This window comes from Natrix helvetica (genome assembly GCF_964273705.1).
Source record: "Natrix helvetica genome assembly, chromosome: W".
In the NCBI taxonomy this organism is placed as follows: Eukaryota; Metazoa; Chordata; class Lepidosauria; order Squamata; family Natricidae; genus Natrix; species Natrix helvetica.
Window position 1 is genome coordinate 81,062,838 of NC_138555.1, and position 12,008 is coordinate 81,074,845.

The following is a 12,008-nucleotide window of genomic DNA, read 5'->3' on the forward strand; positions in this document are numbered from 1 at the left end:
ATAAGACCTCCCCGGATGATAAACCCAATTGGGCTTTTGAGCGCATGCGCTAAAATAAACCCTCCCCTGAAAATAAGCCCTCCCTGAAAATATTGCAACACAGCAGCAGCCATGAGGTGACCACGCTCGCCGCCTCCTGCACCTCAAAAATCACAAGACCTCCCCGAAAATAAGGCCAAGCGCTTATTTTGAGGGTCAAAAGAAAATAAGAGCCTGTCTTATTTTCGGGGAAACGGGATAAATGTTGAATGCTCTATCGTGCATCTTAGGCTTCACTCAGTTAACACAGTTCCAGTTCCGAACAATTTCTTTCAGTTCTAAGTGAAGTAAAAACTGTAAACACCAATACAACAAAGAGGATACACAAGCCAAAACATCTTGGTTAAACAACACAAAACAAGTGCTTCTCTGGAGACTCATCCTACATGCAATCGTCAAAGAGCAAACGCACAACATCGTAACGATGGTGTTGTTTTGAAAATAGGGGGGGGTGACCTTTGAGGTTTTGCTGCAAAATAATCTAGTCCATGTCAACAACTTTCAGCACACAGATGATGTTGTTCTATAAAAAGAGAAATAATGCTTTAAAAAAAAGCCGCCATGGTTTGATTCATTGTGAATGTTTATCATCATGAAAATAAGGGACACAGTGGCTCAGTGGCTAAGACGCTGAGCTTGTCAATCAGAGAGGTCGGCAGTTCGACGGTTCGAATCCCTAGCATTGTGTAACGGAGTGAGCTCCGGTTACTTGTCCCGGCTTCTGGCAACCCAGCAGGTTCGAAAGCATGTAAAAATGCAAGTAGAAAAATAGGGACAACCTTTGGTGGGAAGGGAACAGCGTTCCGTGCGCCTTTGAAGGCATTTAGTCATGCCAGCCACATGACCACGGAGACGTCTTCGGACAGCGCTAGCTCTTCGGTTTTGAAACGGAGATGAGCACTGCCCCCTAGAGTCAGGAACGACTAGCGTATATATGCAAGGGGAACTTTTACCTTTATCTTAATCTAGTCCATATCAACAATTCTCAGCACACAGATGTTCTTCTATAAAAAGAGAAATGTGGTTTTAAAAGAAAGCCACCGTTATTTGATTGATCGTGAATGTTTATCATCATGAAAATAATTTAGACGATCAAATACCTAGAACTTCAGGACAATGAAAGGTTATCCCGAGCATTAAAATGAGATCGAAAATTGAGGGTTGAAAATCCACGCCGTTTAATTAAATTATCCAAGGAACCCCCCAACTAATTAACAAATCGCAAACATTTATGAGCACACCCCTTGATTGGGTTAACCAAATTGAACATTCCAGGGTTCTTAAGAAAATTGATTACTTTGTCTGGACAAGAGAGGAGATGAAATGTACCCAAATTGACTTGGTGTTTTTTTTAAATAAAAAATAAAAAAATATAAATAGTTTATACATTAAACAGATCTACAATCAGCTGATTAACTTTTCCATACACCCTGAAAATTAGCCATTGAATTTTTATTCCTTGTCCACATGCTTTGCATTGACAATAAAGGTTGGGTTTAATTTGATCATTTAAGAAAACCCCATCACTCTGACATTCTTAATTTTAAAAAGTATAATTTCCCCCTTTTTTAGTTTTTTGAGCGAATGGACTTTAGAGCCCAAGGTTTTCATGGTGGGCCACCATCAACTTTACTCTTGCAAGCAGGTAAATGCTTCAAAACATTTGATGACTCCCGTGAAGCAAATCCAACCAGCATACACTTCAAATTGACGCCTTTCTGAGGTACTCTTGAGGTCCCTTCGGGGAGAAGGGGTGGTCTATAAATTCAATAAAATTCAAATTCAATTCCCTTCAAAATACTCCAGACAAATTCTTAGCTGTGAGTTTTAAGAGTCCTAAAATGGCCACCAGGCCAGAAAAAGGCCAAACAATTGTTCCTTCTCCTCAAAGAACAGAATAAGGAGAAGGAGTTGATGCCCCCATCCATTCCCTGAATGCTCTTTCTTTTATCCCAACATATGACAAAGAATATTGACAATAATATAACCGAGGAAAACTATTTCATCTGTATTTCACGAGGATGTACTCAAGGGAAGATAGATAAGTATTTGATGCTGCTATCGCCTGTCCCATCTGTCCTATATTCACCATAGTTTCTCAGGAATGTTAAGCTATGAGTTCATCAACCACAGCACTTGAAAGGACAAAATTCATCCTCACCCTCATCTTATGGCCAAATACAGGGCATGTTGTTGTTGTTAGTTGCAAAGTCATGTCCGAACCCATTGCAACCCCATAGACAACGTTCCTCCAGGCCTTCCTGTCCTCTACCATCCCCTGGAGTCCATTTAAGTTCACGCTAACTGCTTCAGTGACTCCATCCAGCCACCTCATTCTCTGTCATCCCCTTCTTCTTTTGCCCTCCATCTTTCCCAGCATGAGGCTCTTCTCCCGGGAGTCCTTCTTTCTCATTAGATGGCCAAACCATTTGAGTTTCCTCTTCAGGATCTGGCCTCCTAAAGAGCAGTCAGGGTTGATCTCCTCTAGAACTGACCGGTTGGATCGCCTTGCAATCCAAGGGACTTGCAGGAGTCTTCTCCAGCACCAGAGTTTCAAAGGCCTCCATTCTTTGGCACTCAGCCTTTCTCATGGTCCAACCTTCACACCATACATTGCAACTGGGAAATCCATAACCAATACTTGGCATCTTAAACTCAAAATCACAATAGGGAGGCCAGGCAATTTGAACTCCCAATAGCTTTGTATAAATGGTAGTTCCTGTAGGGTACTTGTGGCTCTGACTTAGTTACCTAATTGCCCTGTTGTAGCTCATTTTACAGAATAACAGAGTTGTAAGGGACCTTGGAGATCTTCTAGTCCAACCCCTAGAAAACTCGATACCATTTCAGGAAAATGTTGTCCCATCTCTTCTTAAAAACCTTTCTGGAGGCAAGATGTGCCACTGATTAATTGTTCGAACTGCCAAGATTGATTTCAGGTAGCACACAAATAATATCCCTTTGTACTCAAGGAAACGTCTTCTACTACTACTTCATTTAATATTGTGAAACAGGAATTCAGAATGTACCAATTTGCTCCTACATTGGCATTCGCCCATCCGGTTGGATGAAATAAAACAGGGCAATCTGATGGGAAGGGTAGAAAGCTGACTTTAAATATTGTAAACCACAAATTCAGTTCTAACAAGCCACAAAACTGACCAGAGACTTTTGACCAAAACCACTATCCCTTTCTTTACGATTAGACGGATTGCAACTTCTTTGAAAAACTTCAAATTCATTTCAAATGAATGGCACATATTTTTTAAAAACAACAAAACCGTCCTTTCCAAGGACATCCAAAGAAGGAGACAACTGTTTGCCACCAAGTTTGTGTGTAGAATCCCACCAGGCATGAAGTCCTATTTTCTTCTCTAGTGGTTCAGTAGCAGGAGCGTGCTTCTGGGCATGCACAGGAACTTCTGAGCATGCTTGATGATATCAGCTTGGCCTCAACTACCTGTTCAATTGAACTGGTGATGAGGTCACCGGCGCCACCACTGAACTGGCTGAACTGGTGCGAACCGGCAGAAATCCCACCCCTGATCCTGTCCCAACCTGTCCATCGGTCCATCTCAACTTTCCTCCTGCAAATCTGACTTGGGCAGATGCGGCGGGTCGAGTAATTCTTCAGCCAAGCAATAGTCCTCTCTCCTTTGAAAACAGTCTTTAGAAGTCTGTAGCGAGCAGTGGTCCCAAAGGTGCTTTCTCAGAGGCAACTGGACTTTCTTTGGGTTCTCCTTGAAGGTGTTTCGCTTCTCGTCCAAGGATCTTCTTCGGTTCTAACTGAATGAGAAGTGAGATGCCTTCAAGGAGAAAACAAAGAAAGCCCAGTTGCCTTTTGATAAAATACCTTTGGCTACCACCACATCCTGGATTGACTGAAAATCTCCACAGACATCTGTAGAGGGTAGAGCCCCTTCCCTTTGAAGTCCTTCTTTGGGATAGTCTCAAGAAAGGCCATCTCCCGCCATGCCAAGGCTTTCCTAAAACAGCTTAACATTTCTTTCCCTGCTGGCTCCTCTCTGCTTTTCTCCACCATTATTTGGCATCATCTGGCATTCTCTGTCTTCTGGCATAGCGCATCTTCCCCGCTCTGTAACATTTTCATGGCTCTTGCAAGCTACTCTTATCATATGTGCCGTTTAGTTTCAATGCACCCTCGCTTCTTTCTGAACTCTAGACCTTCATGTGTTGTCCAAAGGTTACATAGATGGCATTGTGGACTCGGAGGATGAAGAAGAATTCCAAAACCTGTCGTCGATCCTTTCCACTTTCATCATTCTTTTCCTAGTGAGCCTCTTCTACAGCGCCACGGTGACCGTCATCAAGGTAAGACACATAGAAGAGAAACGGTAGAGCATATGCCAGTGAGATGCCCTTGATCATGCTTTCTACATAGAGAACAAGTAGACTTTAACCTCCAGTTATGTAGACATCAATCTCCCCTTTTGGAATGGATGTATCTATCACTTATTAATAATATGAAGTGATATGATATATGATCAACAGAGTTGGAAGGGACCTTGTAGTTCATTGTGGTCCACCTGCAGAGCTGACAGCAGAGTCGGACAGAAAGAAGGTTGGGGAGGAACATGGGCCAATCCTGGAGTTTGGGGAAGGCTCAGATGAGGGCACTGCATTGGAGGCAGAGAGGGGGTCAGGGCCATCTGGAAGTTATATGCTATCTCTGGAGCTTCCAGAGTCGGACAGCAGAGAGGCAGAGGAACAGGCTCCCCCTGTTACCAGTGTGTGCATGTGCAGAGCTGCCAGAAGGCAAGAACAGTAAGGGTTGGAGGCAATTGGCCCCTCCCATAGGACATTAAGGAGGAGCAAAGGCACATGAGCCTTTGCAGAAAGCAACTTCATGCTGGTCAGTTTACCTTCTGAAGATCCATTTTGACTCTTTGCTCTGTGTGGCCTTGCCAAGCAAATTGCCAATTAAGTCCTTGGCAGCGTGTCAAGGATAATAAAGGTGGGTCCTTATCAGCCTTCTTCCGAAAGACTTTGGCAGCCTACTGGGACTCATTATGGGCTGTGAATGAACATAATTCACAGCCTTTGAAATAAAAAGAGGATTTTGGGGACTGTATGTGCTTTTTACTGTATCAGGAAGCCTAGATCAGAACATAGGTCATCTAGTGATCGAACTATCTATCATCCATCTATAATCTATCAACTATCAACTATCATCTTTCATCTATCATCTATCTTTATCCTATCTACCTATCTACCTATCTACCTACCTACCTACCTACCTACCTACCTATCTATCTATCTATCTATCTATCTATCTATCTATCTATCTCTATCTCTATCTAATCTTATCTATCTATCTATCTATCTATCTATCTATCTATCTATCTATCTATCTCATTTCTTACAGTAACATTTTTTATCTTATTTCTGATTCCAGGTGAAATAGAAAGACAGATGCTGTTCTTCTACATCTACCTCTCTAAAAGGAGAAAGGATTTATTTGAGAGGGGCTGGAATTTTTGTTTAATCTTGCTTTGTATCATAGCCTTAAGATTCCATGTAAGCTGAAACAGCTTAAGTTGTTTACAGCTTAGCTCCATGATGAAATGTTGCTTTACTCTGTCGTGTCATTTTCTGTATGACGTATATCTTTGTGGATACTTCTCTGTGTCTCAATTATTGTCATCATTTCATCATTGTTATGATTTGGGGGGGAGAGGGGAGAATGATCTACCTGATCTTGATACCCTAAAGGGGACTTACAGCACTTTTAATCTTCATGTAAAACAGACAGGGGATCGCTGCACAATTCATATGAATTAGAATGTACATTATATATATATTGAGATTGTCACACCAAGCTGTAATAAATATCTATTCTTGACAAATAAACCATCTCCCTTGTGAATTGTTACCGGCATATTGACAGGGGTGGGCTGTTGGGGGATACATTTTCTTACCGGTCTTTCATCTCTTCCACACCCTCCTGTTTATTTGCTTTGACAAGAAGTCAACATCTTGTCAGCCATATTGCAGACTGCCGTCCCGACCCCGGTTCATAGGGTAAATCTCTGATCTGCGAGGGACCTGTTGCCTCCCTCTGGGTCTGATGAGATGCTGCCCTTCTTTGCCCGCCCCCCTCCAAGTGGGGGTTCTTATCCAAAAAGGATCTTGGAGATGGTTTGTCAGACAGGGTTCATGTGAGGCTCTTAAGAGCCCACACTCCCCACGTCTGTCCAACTGAAGAACTTCTTGTCGACTCATAAATATCTATTCTTGGTGAATGAACTGTCTCCCTTGTGAATTGTTACTGCTATATAGGGGTGGGCTGCTGGGGGTTCTAACTAGGATTATGCCCAGTTCAGCCAATGACACCCATGGCTGGCTCTGCCTGCCTCTCCCATTCTGCCCTCCCAGGAGTCTCCACGCGTCCCATTCATCATGTTAGGTAACAGCAGGGCCTGCGTGGAGGCTTGGGGAGGGCAAGAAGCAGACCTACCAGAGGTTCCAGAAGTATTGCACTGGGGAAAGCAATTTTTGCCCTCCCGGAGGCTCGAGAAAGACCTCCGGAGCCTGGGGAGGGTGAAAGCACGGCCTACCGTAAGTTCCAGAAGTCCAGAAATTCTGGCCTTAAAGTAATTGACATTGCACTGGGTATTGCACTGGGGAAAGCAATTTTTGCCCTCCCGGAGGCTCGAGGAAAACCTCCAGAGCCTGGGGAGGGTGAAAGCCCAGCCTATTGTAAGTTCCAGAAGTCCGGAAATGGGCCATTTCTGGCCTTAAAGTAATTAACATTGCACTGGGTATTGCACTGGGGAAAGCAATTTTTGCCCTCCCGGAGGCTCAAGAAAGACCTCCGGAGCCTGGGGAAGGTGAAAGCACGGCCTACCGTAAGTTCCAGAAGTCCAGAAATTCTGGCCTTAAAGTAATTGACATTGCACTGGGTATTGCACTGGGGAAAGCAATTTTTGCCCTCCCGGAGGCTCGAGGAAAACCTCCAGAGCCTGGGGAGGGTGAAAGCCCAGCCTATTGTAAGTTCCAGAAGTCCGGAAATGGGCCATTTCTGGCCTTAAAGTAATTAACATTGCACTGGGTATTGCACTGGGGAAAGCAATTTTTGCCCTCCCGGAGGCTCGAGGAAGACCTCCGGAGCCTGGGGAAGGTGAAAGCACGGCCTACCGTAAGTTCCAGAAGTCCAGAAATTCTGGCCTTAAAGTAATTGACATTGCACTGGGTATTGCACTGGGGAAAGCAATTTTTGCCCTCCCGGAGGCTCAAGAAAGACCTCCGGAGCCTGGGGAAGGTGAAAGCACGGCCTACCGTAAGTTCCAGAAGTCCAGAAATTCTGGCCTTAAAGTAATTGACATTGCACTGGGTATTGCACTGGGGAAAGCAATTTTTGCCCTCCCGGAGGCTCGAGGAAAACCTCCAGAGCCTGGGGAGGGTGAAAGCCCAGCCTATTGTAAGTTCCAGAAGTCCGGAAATGGGCCATTTCTGGCCTTAAAGTAATTAACATTGCACTGGGTATTGCACTGGGGAAAGCAATTTTTGCCCTCCCGGAGGCTCGAGGAAGACCTCCGGAGCCTGGGGAAGGTGAAAGCACGGCCTACCGTAAGTTCCAGAAGTCCAGAAATTCTGGCCTTAAAGTAATTGACATTGCACTGGGTATTGCACTGGGGAAAGCAATTTTTGCCCTCCCGGAGGCTCGAGGAAAACCTCCAGAGCCTGGGGAGGGTGAAAGCCCAGCCTATTGTAAGTTCCAGAAGTCCGGAAATGGGCCATTTCTGGCCTTAAAGTAATTAACATTGCACTGAGTATTGCACTGGGGAAAGCAATTTTTGCCCTCCCGGAGGCTCAAGAAAGACCTCCGGAGCCTGGGGAGGGTGAAAGCACGGCCTACCGTAAGTTCCAGAAGTCCAGAAATTCTGGCCTTAAAGTAATTGACATTGCACTGGGTATTGCACTGGGGAAAGCAATTTTTGCCCTCCCGGAGGCTCGAGGAAGACCTCCGGAGCCTGGGGAGGGTGAAAGATTGTCCTACCATAAGTTCCAGAAGTCCGGAAATTTTGGCCTTAAAGTAATTGACATCGCACTGGGTATTGCACTGGGGAAAGCAATTTTTGCCCTCCCGGAGGCTCGAGGAAAACCTCCAGAGCTGGGGAGGGTGAAAGACCAGCCTATCGTAACTTCCAGAAGTCCGGAAATGGGCCTCCAGAGGGCCTCCAACACCTGGAGGAAGCAGTTTTTACCCTTCCTGAGGCGTGAAGAAAGCTTCCGAGCCTGGAAAGAGCAAAAACAATATCACACACACTGTGGTGCAGAAAACTGACTAGGCCATGACAACATGGCCATGCCCACCCAGCAAAGGGGCAGAGAACCTGTTGCTGGAACTTTCGAAGCCCACCCCTGGGTATTGAAAATACTGATGACGGTGGTTATTACAGAACTCCCATTTGCTTTCTCAAACCAACTTGGTTAAGCCTGGGAACTGGGTTTCTGAATCTTAAAGTAATTGACATTTCACGGCAGGGAACCCTGGAGGAAGATAACTTCTCAAATACTCTCTGATTCCTTTACAAATATGCGCCATGCCTTTGAGGGTGTATATGCATTGGGAAGAGGGAAGGGGTGGCTCAGTGGCTAAGATGCTGAGATCATCGATCAGAAAGGTCGGCAGTTCAGCGGTTTGAATCCCTAGCGCCACATAATGGAGTGAGCTCCCGTTACTTGCCCCAGCTTCGGCCAACCTAGCAGTTAATGCAATGCATTTAGAAAAATAGGAACCACTTTGGTGGGGAGGTAACAGCACTCTTTGCACCTTTGGCATTGACTCATGGTGGCCTTATGACCACGGAGACATCTTCGGACAGTGCTGGCTCTTCGGCTTTGAAACGGAGATGAGCACTGCCCCCTAGAGTCAGGAATGACTAGCACATATGTGGGAGGGGAACCTTTAACTTTACCTTATGCATTGGGAAATGCGGGATAGGATAAATCTATGATGGATAACTGAACTGGGAGGAGAGAGGAAGGGGGTTAAAATGAAATTGTGGGTAATATTTGTCTGCGTTGCTCAATTTTTTCCACCCACAGGGGTTGTGAAAGGATCCCGGGCCATTTTAAAGCACAGTCTTCCCTTGGATAGCATCTCACACACATCACACACAAACACCAAACACAGATCCCTGTCTGTCCCATTTGCAAAGAGTTATCCTGCTCAGGAACAGACAGACAGACTTCCGGGTCTAAACTTCCATGGTGGAATGGAAAGAATGACAAAGATGGCTATGTTCTACAATGGTCGAAGCGGTTTCCCTCCAGTTGGTGTCGCAAGGTTATTTGCCCTACATATTCAGGACATAAGTGGGAGCAAAATTCCCCAGACACCACAAAAACCTGTTTGGAGTGGAAAGGCCATAAAGATTAAGCAAACTCAGTTTCTCTTTCATGCCCCAAAGTCTGCCAGGTATCAAAGCTGTATTGAATAGGCCAAGGAGATGGAAGGTAGAATAATAGAGTTGGAAGGGACCTCAGAAGTCTTCTAGTCCAACCTCCTGCTCAAGCAGGAGACCCAATAACCATTTCAGACAAATGATTGCTCAGTCTGTGGTTGAAAGCCTCCAGTGATGGAGCTCCAACAACTTCTGAAGATAAGCTATTCCATTGGTTGATTGCTTTCACCATTAGAAATGTTCTCCTTAGTTCTAGTTGCTTCTCTCCTTGGTTAGTTTCCATCCATTGATTCTTGGGGTATACATTCCTTTATACAGGATAAAGACATACGCACTCTTTTGCATAAGCCCAAGGAGATACACACTTTCTGCACTAGTCTCAAAGGTTCTGTCAGGTTTCCGAAAGATGCTCTAATTAATTCATGAGCCTCGAGCCAAGTTTCAAAAGAAATCCAGTCATTTATTGGGAGCACCATTTCGGCAATACCGCTTTGCAGTCAGATGTAAACCTCATTTGAATTATGGCTGAACTTCACCCCTGTTCCTTCTCTCCCCTCAGCCTGTGTCATAAATCACATTCACCAACAAGGTGCACACATCGCAAGCCTGCTGTGGTAATCTGAGATCTGACTCTAGCCGAAGATATGCGTGGAAGGTGCTTCCCCCGCCGCCACTTTCCTCACCATGACAACTTTATGAGTTGACAGGTGTTTTTTTTTTCTTTTGAAGACATTTCGTTTCTCATCCCAGAAGCTTCTTCAGCTCTGACAAGATAATGGGGAATGGAAGGATTTATATTCTTTGCAGACAGCTGGTCATTTGCATCCTTTTAGAGGGTCGTTGAAATACTTGGAGGTTTATCCATGTCCTCAGATTCACCTGAGTAGTGCAAATGGCTCCTGTAGTCTGCAATATTTTTTTTCTAGGAAATCCATTCCTACTCCGACACCATTCCAAGGCTCTTCATCCCAAATTGTATAGCTAAATGTCTGTAGAGATCTCCGTCATCCAGGTCGTGGTTGTCCCAAAGGATTTTTTTTTCCCAGGAGGCAACTGGATGTCCTTGTTTTCTTTTCTTTTGAAGACATTTCACTTCTCATCCCAGAAGCGTCTTCAGCTCTGACAGAATAATGGAGAAGGGAAGGATTTGTATTGTTATATAGTTGGAATAGTGTTGGAATAGCCAACACTCCAGAAGATAGGCTTAAGATACAGAAGGATCTTGACAAACTTGAACATTGGGCACTATCTAATAAAATGAAATTCAATGGTGAAAAGAGTAAGGTTCTACATTTAGGCAACAAAAATGGAATGCACAGGTATAGTATAGGTGGTACCTTGCTCAATAGTAGTAACTGTGAAAGGGATCTTGGAGTCCTAGTGGACAACCATTTAAATAGGAGCCAGCCGTGTGCAGCAGCTGCCAAAAAAGCCAACACAGTTCTAGGCTGCATCAACAGAGGGATAGAATCAAGATCACGCGAAGTGTTAATACCACTTTATAAGGCCTTGGTAAGGCCACACTTGGAATACTGCATTCAGTTCTGGTCGCCACGATGTAAAAAAGATGTTGACACTCTAGAAAGAGTGCAGAGAAGAGCAACAAAGATGATTAGGGGACTGGAGACTAAAACATATGAAGAACAGTTGCAGGAACTGGGTATGTTTAGCTTAACAGAAAGAAGGACTAGGGGAGACATGATAGCATTGTTCCAATATCTCAGGGACTGCCACAAAGAAGAGGGAGTCAAACTATTCTCCAAGGCACCTGAAGGTAGAACAAGAAGCAATGGGTGGAAACTAATCAAGGAGAGAAGCAACTTAGAACTGAGGAGAAATTTCCTGACAGTTAGAACAATTCATCAGTGGAACAGAAGTTGCCTCCGAAAGTTGTGAATGCCCCAACACTGGAAGTCTTTAAGAAGATGTTGGATATCCATTTGTCTGGAACGGTATAGGGTTTCCTGCCTAGGCAGGGGGTTGGACTGGAAGACCTCCAAGGTCCCTTCCAACTCTACTATTGTATTGTATTGTATATTTATAACAAAAAGAAAAAAAACAAGAAAGTCCAATTGTCTCCTGAAAAAGCACCTTTGGGACAACCGGGACCAGGATGACGGAGAATCTCTACAGACCTTTAGCTATAGAATTTGGGATGAACACCTTTTGAATGGTATGAGGGCAGGAGGAGCAATCCTCAGGTCACCAGTGGTGGGATGCAACCAGTTTAATGACCTTCCATGTCAGCGCCAGTGAGTGAAACAGCTGACAAGTGGCAGTTCGCTGTGCCGCATGAATCAGCTGAGCTAAAAACCAGGGGAATATAGGACAGGAAAGGAAAGGGGCAGGTGGGCAGGGCCAACAGCTCACTGGAACTACCGGTTCGCCCGAACCGGTTTAAACTGGCTGAATCCCACCCCTGCAGGTGATCCTGAGGACACAGGTAAACCTCCAAGAGCTTCAACAACCCTCTAAAAGATTACAAATGACCAACTGTCTGCAAGGAATTCTAAATCCTTCCATTCCCCACTATCCTGT

The 12,008-nt window shown here is 44.7% G+C and overlaps 1 gene segment (V, D, J or C); it reads left to right on the plus strand.

Annotated features, from left to right (window-relative positions):
- Positions 1-12,008, plus strand: part of LOC309400410 (Ig gamma chain C region-like) — a 110,043-nt gene that overhangs the window by 19,555 nt on the left and 78,480 nt on the right.